General features: G+C 47.7%; 1 protein-coding gene across 1 annotated transcript in view; it reads left to right on the top strand.

Annotated features, from left to right (window-relative positions):
* Window positions 1-320: 320 nt before the first annotated feature.
* USP3 (ubiquitin specific peptidase 3) overlaps window positions 321-15,391 on the top strand; it is a 144,847-nt gene continuing 129,776 nt past the window's right edge. Inside the window, exons 1-2 of the mRNA XM_045810795.2 lie at window positions 321-452; window positions 6,417-6,519. The gene's annotated coding sequence lies outside the window, so the exon portion shown is untranslated. The remainder of the gene's footprint in view (window positions 453-6,416; window positions 6,520-15,391) is intronic.

Raw genomic sequence — 15,391 nt, 5'->3', positions numbered from 1 at the left:
TTGAACCTGAACTCACGTACACCTGGGACTGGGACCCTTCTCTGGAGTTTACCAGCTATGCGACCCAGGGCAGGTCATTTCTCTTCTCACGCCCCAATTTGTCCTTACCTAAGAGGAAGGGTATTGAGCAGAATGTTTTCAGCTGCAAAGAAGAGAAAACCAAACTCAAAACAGCTGAGACAATAAAGAGTCTTATAATGAGAGGTGGGAGGGAGGAGGGTCCGGGTGGGCTTTACCGGCTCCAGGCTGCCGTCAAGCACCCAGGTTCCTTCTGTCTTTCCGCTCTGCCAGTCTCTGCTCAGAATACCTGTGCCACCTCCAGCCCTGAAAGTCAGACATAACACAGTCCAGCAGCCAAAGCGCAGAACAGCAGCGCTAAGAGCAAGGAGAATCGTCCTCCAAGCCCTTCGACAGGCTTGCTCCTGCATTTCCATCAGTGAGAACCGAACCTGGTAAGTAAGCTGGTGATTTGCAAAGGGAGTGGCCCCCCACCCTGTCCTGTGCTGCTCCCGGGTCAGGGAGTGGGGAATGGGGAGCAGGGCCCACCTTCTCTGAGGCCCGGGAAGGAGGGGGATAGGAGCAAAGCCGAGGGCCAATATTCACACGGAAAAGAAGGCGGATGGGGACCCCTGGAGTAATTGGTGAGTAGGCAACCACTCTGGGGTTGCCTGGGGTTCGAAATAAAACCCGAAGTCTTGATGCAAAGATTAAATAAGATAAATAGGTTTAAGCTCTTTGTTCAAACACAGGGCACATATTAATTATTGAAAATACAGAGTGTTCAGCACAAAGGTGGGAGTAATTTTGGTTTCTCCATGTTCGTATGCTAAATCAGATTAGCTGAAAACCAGAACTTTGCTTCCTCCTTTTCTTCCTCTCTCCTTCCCTCCTTCTCTCCCTCCTTCCTTTCTATCTTCCTCAAACAGTACCAGAACTAGGCCAAGTAACTGAGAGAGATATTAATGAGGCAATGTCTCCTAGTTGTTCCCAGTCTGCCAGGGAGCACTTACGACTAGGCTTCCAAACTAAGTGCCGACAGGACGGAAAGAAAAACACGAGAGAGCAGAGAGCCCAGCTCTGCCTGAGTGGTAATGTGTAGGTAGTAGCACTGCCAGATAAATTCACAGCACACCTAATCTGATTTCATATTTGTAAATAGTTCAAATTAAAATTTGAATATAGCATGGGACATACTTATGCTAAAATAATTTCTCCGTGATTATCTCAAATTCACATTTAACTGGGCACCCTGCATTTTTGTTGTTAGTAAATCTGGCAATTCTATGAGTAGGGGGATGTTAGAAGAATTGAACTGAGGGGCGCCTGGGTGGCACAGTGGTTAAGCGTCTGCCTTCGGCTCAGGGCGTGGTCCCGGCGTTATGGGATCGAGTCCCACATCAGGCTCCTCCGCTATGAGCCTGCTTCTTCCTCTCCCACTCCCCCTGCTTGTGTTCCCTCTCTTGCTGGCTGTCTCTATCTCTGTCAAATAAATAAATAAAATCTTTAAAAAAAAAAAAAAGAAGAAGAATTGAACTGAATACAATTAAGCTGCTGTGACCAGAAAGCTGTAGGGGTGGGGGATGAGGGACGGGGGAGGTGGAGAGCGGAGGGATGGAATTGGGTTGTTGACTGGAGTTAAATGGAAAGGAATGGAGTCTCACTTGTTAGGGTGGAATAAAACACAGTGAAGTCAGCTGAGTTGAGGCAGACCCGGCTCCTGCTCCTAATCGCCCTTGTGAGCTTGGCTTACCCTGGGCTCTGTGCTAAGCCCCGGGCGTGTGTAATCTCCTTGCACCCACTCAGAGCGAGGACCAAGGTGAAGCAAGTGGGTTGCCCAGGATGCAAAACTTACAGGGACACTCCTGCTCAGGGCCATGCAAGGGTGTCCTCTCCCCAGCCCTGCGTCCCTTCAACAACCCGTGGCCCCATTTCACAGCTAAGAAAGCTGAGGCTTTCTGGTGTGTCCAGATTCACTAAATTCAGCAGCAGCAGAGTCAGGAGGCAAACCCAAAAGGTCTGTGCCCATAACCCCCTCTGTGTACCGCCTCTCTGCGTGGAGAAATGAACCAGTCTCCCCTCCAGCCCACACTTCATACACGTGATTTCCTTTGTGTGGAACGGAATTCACATGACCTTTCTAATCCAGGATGAGCAAAGCCTCTCTGCATAGGACAGAATGGAGAGAGGTAACCTGCCTGTAGGGGTGGGGAAGGGGGATCTACACATCCTTGCAACTGTGGCTGTCCATTGGCACGCCTGGAAAACTTGAAGAAACGCTAGCCCACCCCAGATCTCTAGCATGCAGCATCCACAGCATGGATATTTGGAAGCCTCCCCAGGTTGAAAGCTTCAAGGTTGAAAGCCACACAGATCCTTAGACTCCTGGATGCCTAGCTGATGAATTAACAGACGTAAACTCCAACTCTGAAGACAGATTGTTTCTGCTTTCCCACTGGGCCCCCTACCAAAGGCCTGAGGATCTTCAGGGGCCAAGTGGGCTCGGGAAGCTGGGGAGCTTGGGCCTTCCTGTGTCCTATAAACAACGAGGGCAAGAAGATAGCAAGATGGGTGTTTAGATCCCAAACAGGCTTGTTTTAGTGTAGGCAAGACTGTGACGTTTTTTAGTCCTGAATTTGGGGTGGGGCCAAGGAGAAGGGTAGAAATATTACTAGTTCTGTTATCTTGCACCTCTGATGACACTCTTTTAGTAGAAATTCTTGCCTCCTTATCCCTGAGGCTGCCTCATCGGTACACCCAGGACTAGAGGGAAGATCTGGAGCTGTGTAGAGTCCCGCGTCCTGTCATGAGAAGTGAGAGGGTACGGGGAGGAGAGGTTTTCCGCGCGCCCCGGCTCAGCCGGGAACACTGAGAGGGGCCTCGACAGGTCACGTCACCAGATTGAGCCTCAGTTCTGTCATCTACAAAATGAGGACCATGACTCCTCCTTTGCCGGCTTCTCAGACTTGGTCTAAGCAGATTTAAAGGGGATACTAGTTGCAAGCCATGCTTGGGAAGTGTGGGCGCACATGCAACTGCACATTTTTATGGTTCAAATTAGAACTTCACACGTCAACTCTGGGCCCTCACAGAAGGCTGTAAATATCTCTCTGAATACCTGAAAGGGCTATAAAAAAAAAGAAAAAAAGAAAAAACTTCGATAGTATTTCAGAATCTCTCTCTCTGTAAGCCTTTTAGTTATAAAACACATTAATTTATTTTTCCTCTCTATGTACTTTACAAAGATATTCAAAGTTTGTTACTTGAGGAAAGGTCCATAAATCATTCTAACATTTCCAGGGACTTAGTACTATACTATGCAGGTGTTTTCAAGGACCAGAAACAATAGCATCACCTGGAAGATGTTTAGAAATGCAGATTCTCTGGCTCTGCCCCAGATCTGTGACTCAGAATCTCCATTTCAACAAGATCCCCAAGTGACTCGATGTACCTTTTAGTGTGAGAAGCCTCGTTCTAGTCACTAAGTACAGAGTTTGAGAAAAGCTATGGGAAGAAGTGATTCCTTTGCCTGTGATGTTGGAGAAGCACTCACTCAGAAAAGCTTCCAGAACCTTATGTTGGGAGGACTTCTTACACCTACAGGGAGGGCAAGCACCCCAGTGTGGCACAACATCTCCAGAGACAGGGGAAGAGGTGAGAAAGGGAAACCAGAAGGCAATCATGACGAGGGCCAGGCTCTGTGCATGCAACCACCTGCAAGACCGACTCCATTACCCCATTTTCCAGGTTAAGGAGCTGAAGTTGATAAAAAGTGAGCAACTGTGGGCGCCTGGGTGGCTCAGTGGGTTAGGTGTCTGCCTTCAGCTCAGGTCATGATCCCGGGGTCCTGGGGTCGAGCCCCTCATCAAGCTCCCTCCTCATCTACTCTCTGTCTCTATGGAAATGCCTATTCTGGAAATTTCATATAAATGGAATCCTACAACCTGTGGTGCTTAGTGACTGGCTTCTTTCACTTAGCAGATGTTCTCAAAGTTCACCCCTAGGTTAGCATGAAGAACTTCATCCCTTTTCATTGCCGTATAACACGCCATTGTATGGATCGAGAACGTTTTGTTTGTCCACCCGTTGATGGACACGGAGGTTTCTACTTTTTGGCTATTTTGGATACGAACACTGGTGTGTGATTTAGTGGCTGTATGCTTTCGGATCTCTGGGGTATCTACCTAGGCGTGGCGTGTTCTAGGTCTTACGGTAACTCTATGTTTAACTTCTTCAGAAACAGCCAAATGGTTTCCAGAGAATCTTTTCACTATTTTGATACTATACTTGATTTGAACAAGATCAGAGTTTAGTTAAAGAGACTCAGGGAGCCACGAAACTGAATAGACAAGAAATAGAAATGATTCCGTGAACTTCAACCCAAACTACATCTGCAAAGTGGGCAAAAAACCAAATTTGACCAGAACCCAGGAAAGCCAGTAGTCTAAGGGCCTGTGACTGTTGATGACAGAGCACAGGACCCTGGAGACCTGGGCTCAAGTCCCCGCTTGCTACTAACCCACTGTGTGACCTTGGGTAACAGCCTTCCTCTTTCTGGCCTCTGTTTTCTCATCTACACACTGAAGTTATATCTGAATGTGTTCTCACTCCCTGTACTTCTGTGTCCATCTTCGGCCTCCCCACATCTCTGTGGCTCATGCTCCCGGCGACTGGGGGATTTTCTGGTCTAGAGATTCACCCTGAGGCTCCAGAAGCCTTGGGGAATTGCTGGAATTACAGGTGCCCCGGAGGACCTTCAGTTCATGATGACAAGTCAGGAGGGTTTTCCTCTCGTGGGCTCAGTGGCAAGGAAAGTCTGATACCACAGGGACCGATGGCACTCAGCACGGTGGACTGAACGATGTGGGCGCCCGGTTCCTGCATACTGTGAAAACGAGGTTGGAATCCACCTGCACTGAAAGAATAAAACCATAGCAACCCCCTCACCAAACTCCACATGTTTAAGCTTGCTTTGTAAAAAGTATTTATTACAAATTATTCATTATAAAAACTCTAGGCACTCATTATAGAAAGTTAAAATGCAGAAAAACAATGATGAAAAGAAAAAGCACGGGCATCTGGGTGGCTCAGTCGGTTAGGCATCCCACTCTTGATTTTGGCTCATTTCATGATCTCAGGGTCCTGAGATCAAGTCCTGCTGTTGGGCTCTGTGTTCAGCAGGGCGTCTGCTTGGGATTCTCTCTCTCCCTCCCTGTCTCCCTTTCTCCCTCTTGAAGGAGGGAAGGAAGGAGGGGAGGAAAGAAAAAATCAAACATAATACTACCATCCAAAAATAACCACAATTTATAATTTAATGTTTGTCCTTCTATTCTTAAGATCTTTATATTTTTAATTACTAACTTGGTATTTTACTCTATAGTTTTCTATTTTTTCCACTTATTCCATGTCAATAACAAGTCCATGTCATTAATGATTGAAATGATTACAGACTATTTCATCGTGTAGACACACTATTGTTTATGTAACCATTCATTCGTTATTAAATATTTATTGGGGGAGGTCCCTAAACCTCATCTCTGAAAATAAACAATGTCCATCTTTGGGAATCCCAAGCACCCTGGCATTCAAAGCCTTTTACGATTTAACTCCTACCTGTCTTTACATCCTGCTGCCATAACTCTCCAATGCAGGCCAGATGTCCAGCCTATATGCACTGACAGAGCTGTCCTGGGTGCCCAAAGGGGGTTAAATTGATCAGCAGCCATCTCTAACTGCTGTCCTGAGCAGCAGCCCCCCCACCTCAGGATCCCACCCCCGTCCCTCCCCAGGAACCTCCCCCAAACCCAACCCCCAAGACTCACCTGGCCAGTAATCGTCAGTACTGGTCAGTGCTGCCCTTTACCAGTGTGAACTCCGGACCTTCCCACCTTCCCCAGGGCGACCCCTCTGTCTGTTTCTTCCTCCACCTGGAAAACCATTCTGATTCCTCTGCCTCTGGCTACATTTTCCCAATCCTTCCAAACCTGATTCAGGTCCCCTTCTCCATGAAACTTTATCCAGCTACTCCAGGTTAGTGCCATCGCTTGGTCCTATGAACTCCTCCAGTCTTCCGAGTGTTATTTCATAGTTACTGATGCTGTCAGAATCCTGTTGACGTGGCGTTTGCCATTATACTTAGTTATTCGGATTTTCATACCTGCTCACTTTTCTCCCAGCCAGATCCTGGGGTCCTCTGAGACGGACGCGTGTCTGCAACTCCCCCTTGCTCTCTGGCGCCGACTGCGCTGTTTTACCATGCTGTTGTCTCTTCCTAGACACACCGGAAAACCACGTCCGCATCTCCCTTTGCTGGGATGTTGGGACCGTTTGAGTTCTAACCAAGAAAATGTATGCGGAAGAGTCACGCGCCTCTTCAAAGTTCTCATGCGAGACTTCAACCCTCTTTTCTCATTTCACAGGAGCCAGGAGGGCAGAGATGGAGGCCGAGATGGGGGTAGCCTGGGTCCCCGAAGCACCGCCCAGAGGACAAGGGCTCAGAAGGCCACTGAGCTGCGTTGGACGGTAATGTGAGCAAGATTAAACCTTTAACGCATTAAGCCACTTCAGTTGGGAGTTAGTGCCCCCAGCCTGTTTTGACTTGGCATAGAGGCTAAGAAAGGTGTTTACATTTTTAAAGGGGTATAAACAAACAAAATACAAGAGATGCGTGTGGCCCGCCAAGCCTCCTAACATACTTGCTCTCTAGCCTTCAACAGTAATTTTTTTAAAAGATTTTATTTATTTATTTGACAGAGATAGAGACAGCCAGTGAGAGAGGGAACACAAGCAGGGGGAGTGGGAGAGGAAGAAGCAGGCTCATAGCAGAGGAGCCTGATGTGGGGCTCGATCCCATAACGCCGGGATCACGCCCTGAGCTGAAGGCAGACGCTTAACCGCTGTGCCACCCAGGCGCCCCTTCAACAGCAAATTTTTGCTGAACCCTAGAATAACCTATGCCTCTAGCATAACCCTCCATGGCATCCAGTGCCCTGCGAAACCCACTCATAGCACATCCTTCCCAAATACACTATTTGCACAGTGCGTGAGGTCCTGTACCTTGTTCATGCGTTATTACCCCTGCACCCTTATTGGTATTGTGCAAATAAATGTGGAATGAATTAGGGACTATGGACGTACCTCCCCCCTGTGGGTGCACTTAGTGCTGGCTGTCCTGGAAAGCAGAGGTCACATAAACTTAAGAGTGAAAGGTGTACCAAGTCCAGTTTATATGCCCCCTACACCTACTTGGCTCTCCAGCCTTCCCTCTTCTAGACCTTGACCCCTCTCCCTGCTTCTTGCCTTGAATGGTCCTGGCAGAGCTCACACTGTGAGCTCATCAGGTCCCAGGAGCCACCACCATCCCCTCTGCTCCAATGTCACTGGTTACCTCAGCCTCCTCCAAGGACAAGGGCCAAAGTGCTGGACGTTTCCATCCTGGCCGGTACAGCAAGAATCACAGCAGCTCAGACACTCAGAGCTGAGCTGACCTGACTCATGGAGGCCTGGGCTCCTCCAGAGGCTGCCCAGAAGCCTCAGGGATGACACCAGAAATGCAGGGGGCTCAACATCCCACAGGGCAAACTTCGATCAGCGAGAGACAGAAAGTGGGAAGGTACTGGTAGGGAAGGAGTTCTTGTCTCCTCCAGGGATCCAGATGGCCTCTCCAGAGAAATCTGGCATGACCCCACAACCCACTACCCCATAATTCAGGAGCACCATCCAATATCTGCCCTTCCGTCCTCCCTGCCTCTCTTTCCTCTTCCCCTCACTCCGGCGGCCCTAGGTGAAGCCTGCCAATAAAGCGTCAGTGCATGAGGTCGGCGGCAGGCTCTGTTTTTTGGAGAACTCAAGCTAAGACAAAGGGAAACAAATATTTGTGGATTCCTATTATGTGCAAACACAGTGACCCTTACCTATGTTACCTCATTTCATCCCTACAAAAGCTGTAAGACAGTGATTGTCACCTGGGTCTTACAGAGGAGAAAACTGAGGTAAGAAGAAACAAGACAGCTATTAACTGGCAGAGATGAAAGGGAACGATGAAATGGAATGTTCAAACAGGCAAAGGGCACCATGCCTCAATCTTCCATGTGCTACCTCTCGTGGCCCCCTAAGTGTTGGGGTCCTTTGAGGAGCCCATAGTTCCATCATCAGTTCCATGCTGCAGAGGTTTGGGGCAGTGTCTGACCCGATAGCAAGCTGTTGTGAGGGGTCCTCCGAAAGACCATACAGAATCAGGAGGGATTCCAGCGAAAAACAGCAAGCAAGAGGTGGGAGGACAGGTTTGAAAGACTGGCTAGGAAGTGTTCATGTGGTTCCTCCAAAAATGAGAAGAGAGGCCTCAGCGCCAGCAGCTCAGGCCCAGGGAGAGGCTGGGTGAGGGCAGGAGGGCGTCAGCCAATGGGGAGGTGCTGCCCCTGCAGCCTGCTGGGAGATAAGAGTGGCTGGGGCAGGAGCGGGGCACAGCTGAGCAGAGCCGAGGGCCGGGCTGCCCCGCTTCTGAGCTGGGCAGCCTGCAGGGAGCTCCATAGCTGGTGTAGAGGCGCCTCCTAGGGGCCTGAGGCCACTGGAGAACACAGGACATGAGGGCCTTTGAGAGCCAGAGCTGCAGCGCCCACCAGCCCTCTCTGTGCATGGAGTCTTTCTCTTGGTATCTGTTAGAACTCAAAGCCCTCCGCACTGAGAGGAGACCCCCTAGAATAGAAATAACCTTGGGCTTACATTTTATGGAAAGATTCAGGAGCTTGGGAGACAAAACGGTCCTAAGAAAGACACTTGCAATTTTTTAAGTCACAGAAGGAAATGTGGGAGATTATTTTTCTGACCTCAGGTGAAAAATAATTTATTTGAAAGAGAGAGAGCGTGCGCGCACAAATGGGGGGAGGGGCAGAGGGAAAGAATCTTAAGCAGACTCCCCGCTGAGCACAGACCCCCCCCCTCCCCAACACAGGGCTTCAAACTCACAACCTGTGAGATCATGACCTGAGCTGAACCCAAGAGTCAGATGCTCAAGTGACTGAGTCACCCAGATGCCCCCCAAAATAATTTCTTAAGACACCAAAAGGCAAAGAAAAAGATGGAAGTTTACTGCCCTAAAATAAGAACTTCTATTCATCAGAAAAACATCACACACACAGTGATGAGCCAAACCAGAGACTGGGAGAAGATCACTACAACACATACAACCGACTAAGAATTAGTGTCCAGAATCTATAAAGGACTGCTGCAAATCAATAGGAATAGACAGCTTAGTTGTTTAAATGGGCAAAAAATATGAACAGGCATCAGAGATAAAGACAAAAGGGCCTCTTGCATATGAAAAAGATACTCAACCTCCTTAGTAATAAAGAAATGAAAGTCTAACCAAAATGAGCAAACACTGGACGGTGCCACTGAGCTGGCTGCAGCTGGTTACGGGGTCAGGTGGGATTTCTGTGGAGAGGCGAGCACCTTACCTGCCGGCACCTTCCTACTTCCTATCTCTCACTAGTCAAAGTTTGCCTTGTCCACAGTTACCAGGTTGGTGGAAATTTAAAAGACCATCAAGCGCAGGAGCAGAGGTATAGAACAATAAGAATTCTCATACACTGTTGGTGGGAGCGTTAAGTGGTGTAACCAGTCGGAACAGTACGGCCTTATGTTGTAAAATTAAAGACCTACGTGCTCTATGAGCCAGCACTTCCACTTCTAGATACACATATACAACAGGAGACCTACGCAAGTATTGTTTGTCATATTCCCGCACTGGAAACAACCCAAATGTCCATTTGCTGTAGGATAGATAAGTAAATGATAGTACATTCCCGCCATGGAATACTATACAGCAGTGACAATGAATGAGCTGCAGTTGTATCTATCAGCACAGGGATATCATGGATGCGAAAAGCAGGTTCTAGAAAAATACTTATAATACGATCAATCCCCCTTCTAAAAGTTCGGAGACAGGAAAAACTAATCTATTTCTTAGGGATAATCTGTATGTGAGGCAGCTATTTTTCAAAAGCACAAGATTGACACAAAGTGAGGCTAGCAGAGGCAAGGGGAAGCATCTGGGAAGGACACGTAGGGGCTTCACATTGGAGACTGGGGATTCTTATAGGTCAGTATGTGTTTTAGTTGTATGAATGAACTTTTCACCAAAACTTATTTAAGAACAAGAGCTGGGTTTTTGAAAGGTGGTCAGACAAGCCTCAGAGGGTATTTTCTATGTGGCTGATGCATCTGGAGGAACTGAGGATACCACATCAGAGCTGGGGTAGGGGACACTGACAGGAACGGGGGGCTTACCCCGTGACAGGGTCTGATACACACACTCTCAATGGACATCAAATGCTGCCTTGTCAACAAGCCGAGAACAAACTGAGGGGCTGAAATTCTGAGTGATCACGGATTAGAACTTAGCGTTGTGTCCAGCAGTCCCTGTGAGACATTTGTATAGTGTTTCACAATTTACAAAACCTTCTGTAGGAGTTAACTCAGTCGGTTACCGTCTTCCCCCTCAGAGGTAGTTGGAGAAGGTTATTTTTATGCCTCTTATAAAGGGAAAGAAACCAAGTCCCAGAGAGGTGCTGTGACTTGCCCGAGGCCACACAGCCAGCACTAGGTCTTAGAACCTCGGTCACGAGCTCCACCTGCTGTAGCTGCTGTCTGTCCGTTCTCAGGGTGGTAAACAGAGATTCGACCGCAAGTCTCCCCCCCCCACCTCTCCCCTAAGCCCGCACCATGCCCCTCTCCCCTCCAGCCACACCCTTCCCTGCCCCCTTGTACCTTCCCACCCACGAGGACTACTTCTCTGGCCTTGAGTTATAGTCCCCTGTGTCCCAATCCTTAGGATTCTTCTATTTCTTCTTCCCTAAGGAATTTCTCCAGATGCTTCTCTTCCTTGTCTTTGGTGCCTTTCCATGGATTTCCATCTACCTCCTACTGTACATCACAAGTTTGTTGACACCTGTCACACTACGACATCCATGAGGTGGCACCCAGGGACACAGATCCTACAGGGAGCTCTAGAGGGTGCAGTTGTTGTCAGTGGAACACACAGCATGAATGGTTTGGAGAAGCTTCCGGGGGATTCCGGTTGACCATTCCAGGTGCCCCCCCAGCCACCGTCCAACCCCATTTGAGGATCAGTGATAACATCTTAGCTGTGGGGGCTGGTGGAGTTACCTGACCTCTCTGAGCCTCCGTTTCCAAGTCTGTTACCCCACAGGTGTTTTTGAGAAATAAAACAAAGCGGTACCTACTACATAGTACGTGTCAATCAAATGTCAGTCCCTTCTTCACCTAAGCATCCCAGAACACAGTAGTGAGGCATTAAACCAAAAGCCTTTCTGACGGAGTCCTACTGCCCATCTTCACAAGGGCCTAGTTTCTAACATTCCAGTCTTCTCTTAGGAGAAGGACTTGTGCTCTGGCCAAGTACTTTCTCTACTGCTCAGGTCCCTGTGAGGTGTGGTGCTTTGAGTTCCCAGAGAGGAAAGGCCCAGAGTTCTTGTTGGAGGCCGTGTAGGAAAAGGAAACCAACCCCCACACAGAAAGCATTCCCAGAGCTGTATTCTGGAAATCATCCAGGCTGGGGAGAGGTGCACAATTGGGGGAGGGAGCCTGGAAGGCGAGAATCTCAGGTTCATTTATATTCAAATTCAGGACAGATGACAGCCGTGATGGGGTCCAGGAGCTAGAGGTTCTAGCTTCCTGTGTAAGCTCAATCAAGTCACTTCACTTCTCTGGGCCAGGGCTCTGGGCCACAGCAGAAAGACCTTTCCAAAGGAAACACTCAACGATGCTTTGTATCCTTCAGAGTCACCAGGAAACCAAATTAACTCTCCAATCACATAATTTTCATTTGCATTATTGTAACCTGGGCTGATGTCCAATTCTTTTATAAACAGTAGGCAATTATGTCATTTCCACTATTGAGTCAAGCACAGCCAAGGGCGTCCCAGAATCACTTCCCTCACTTAGTAGTTCTGGGCAGCAGAAGAGACTTGCACTCTAGATTCTGGTACAGCTGAGCTTTCTTAAGAAGCTTCCAGAAGGAGTTATTAACCCAATGAATAATGCAGTAGGTACCGTTCTGACTCCCTAGGCTGCAATACTGCAGTCCTCTGGTGCTTTTCTCTTTTCTAAGGAAAGAACCAAATGTTTAACTGCAATATGAACTGACATTTCACAAAGGAGCAATTATAAATAGTACACATGCCAAAAAGAACCTGCCCACTAGTATCCAAAGAAATGCAGATTAAAGCAAATTTGGGACCCTATTTTAAAATATTAATTCTTAAAAATGTGCTAAAGTCACAATATTCAGAGTTCCTGGTGTTGCAGCAAGATCGGCTCACTTATATAATGTCGGTGGCATTATAAATTAGTAATAGCTCTTTGGGGAAGTGCTATGGCAACACACAGATGAACCATACCCACGATTATTGAAAAGTGATGCTATAGAGATCTGTATGAAGAAGTTAACGTCAGCAATTTCTGTTCTAGAAAAAGAAAAGGAAAAAAATCGTGTCTAAGCCTAAGGGAATTGCTACACAGATTTTGACAGAGCCACTCCCGAGCCTCCGGTAGAGCTATAAGGATAATTATGAAGGTTAACTAGCAACATAGAGAAGTGTTCATTAAAAGTACCCATAACACACTTCAGGATAACGTGCATTATGGTTACAGCTTTTTAAAATGTGCATACTGGGGCGCCTGGGTGGCTCAGATGGTTAAGCGTCCGACTCTTGATTTCGGCTCAGGTCACGATCTCAGGGTCCTGGGCTTGAGCCCCGCGTCAAGCTGGGCATCAGGCTCCGCACCGGGCGTGGAGTCTGCTTAGGATTCTCTCTCTCCCTCTGCCCCTCTCCCCACCTCTAAAAATAAAATAAAGTAATAAAATAAAATGTACATACAAGTATATAAGGGCTGGAAGGTGTTGAAATACAAGTAGCTGTAGTGTTTGGGCGGTGAAATGTGTTTTAAATTTTTCTGTGCAGATGACATTTTGTCTTCAGTTAAAAGGAAGTATATTAGTTAAAAAATCCGTCTTATCGCCAAACATCCCTCCCCCCCTCCCCCCGACTAGACAGTGAGACCAGGAACCCTGCTGGTTTTGTTCAAATGTGTTTACTGAGGCACTTGTCTGGCACATATGAGGTGCTCTGTAAATATTTGTGGACTGAACGACCACTGCTGTCTCTAATCAGCGTCTAATAAATCCCTAGCAGAGACCTCCTGTTTTTGCAAAGATGCCCTTGCCAGCACCTTCCCCGTCTCTAAAACCCAAAACACCGTCACTTACACACAGCTGTTTAAAACAGCATCTAGGGACGCCTGGGTGGTCGGTTGGTTAAGTGTCTGCCTTCGGCTCACATCATGATCCCAGGGTCCTGGGATCCAGTCCTGCTTTGGGCTCCCTGCTCGGTGGGGAGTCTGCTGCTCCCCCTGCTTGTGCACACGTGCTCGCTCTCTCTCTGACAAAATCTTCTAAAAAAAAAAAACCAAATTAATAAAATAAATCTCAGCATCGTCTCTTTCCCAGAGTTTCAGTGGCAGAAGGAGGACATCACCTTAAAGCCACCACTGACACCAGGGCCAGTGTATGTGGGGAGAACCTCCCCCTTCCTCCAGCGGCTTCACCCTTAGGGCAGATCTTCACAGCGACACAAGGGGGAGCAGCTTGATGCCCAGAGTCTTCTGGATACTAACTCTTACCACCAGAAGGTGGCAGTCTACACACTTCCTTACAGTGCAGGACCAGCATCTTCCACAGTGCCATGGTTCAGCGGCTGGCCATGGTGAGGGTGTGACCGGGTGGCCAGGGCCTCAGGCCAAGGTCAGGAGCAGATGGAGGCGACCAAGGCTAACTGTACCTGATACTATGACAGACGGTATCTTTCGTTGTACAGTTGGGAAAACCAAATTCCAGAGAGACCAAGAGACTCCCCCACCCCTAGTAGAGGAGCATTGCCCAGACCAGGGCCCAGCTCTCCTTACTCCCATACCTATCCCCTTTCCACAACACCAGATGCCTCCCAGCTCCCCAGCAGCACTAGTCTGAAAAAGTTGGGCAAGGGTATTTCTAAACCAGTAGTTAAATGCTTTTTACATCAAGTTATAAAATTGATCATACCTTTGACTTTGGAACACCACTTTGGGAGACGTCTATTTATAAATATATAAGACGTGCTATAAATATGTAAATTTTGTGCATTATACAATATAAAAAAACAGAGGTACATACAGAGATGCTTAGTATTGAGCTTAATATTATAGTTAAAACTGGAGGCAGCCCAGATGCCTGGTCCTGGCAGAAGTTGGGAATATTGTCCTGAGGTCATTATACTGATGCTGGGGAGATGTCCGCCTTGTCACATGGGCACTGTCATGCTGGTTGTTACAATACTGAAATATTTCCATATTTATTTCCATATCAGTTGGCAGTGTCCTCCCACTCCCCAGCCTCCGGCCTTCTCCTCTAGGACCCTCCTGGTTCTCCCCATCCAGCAACTACGTGGTGAATGCCTGGCCCAACAGGACCCTCCAGGGCCCTACCCTGTCAGTGGTCAATGCACATACTAGAACCAGTTCTTTAATATTTTTTAAACCTCCCCTGGCTAAGATTCTGTACGGTCACATAAAGGAGACCTTGTTTTGGAATGAGACAAGCAATACAGGGATAGGTAAAGAGAGCAACTGTATGACTTAGTAAAAGGAAGTAGAACTTGGTATAGTGACCATAAGGAATAGCAATGAGCCATATTTATATTTGTATAAAGAGGAGTTTCTAAGCAGCCACAGAATTTGTAAATATTTGGTAAATTAGTGAATGGGAGATTTGGCAAATATTAACAGTTGTCTGCTCAACAGCTTTTCCCCCTCATTCCTCCTTAAAAGAAAATTGCAATTTTGTTCAGTCTCATCCTATGCTTCTGACAACCAAGTGCTGTGGGGAAGGTTGGGTCCCGAGGTCTGGGAAAGGGGGCGGTACAAATCTAAATCGCCTAAGCCAGGCTCAGCAGCCCATCTCTCTTGCCAAATGGTAGATTTTTGCACAGGCTGGTCATGCAGCTCTGACCAGTGAGGTAGAAGGGAAGTCAGGGAGGATTCTAGGAAGACTTTGTTTGCCCATGTAAATGGTCCATGGCAGGAATGTCCCCTTTGTTTCCTTTGAGTATGTCTTGCTTAAAACTAAGGCGAGCATCTTGCATCCCCAAAGGGAAAGCTAAGAGAATTCTATAGAATGTGAGTCTTAGCCATGACATCTTCGAGCTGCTAAATTAATCACCCCCAGAGTTGCTCTACAGCCTTCTTATTATTGTTCAAGCCACTTTAGCTGGATTTGCTGGTGTTTGCAGAGTCCCAGTAGAATGTAAACAATTTGTTCACCACTATATCCCTATTATCT

Source organism: Ursus americanus, chromosome 28, assembly GCF_024610735.1.
Source record: "Ursus americanus isolate L20-20 chromosome 28, mUrsAme1.1.p, whole genome shotgun sequence".
Taxonomy (NCBI): Eukaryota; Metazoa; Chordata; class Mammalia; order Carnivora; family Ursidae; genus Ursus; species Ursus americanus.
The sequence above is the reverse complement of the archived record's forward strand: the minus strand, read 5'-3'. Positions and strand labels throughout refer to the sequence as shown.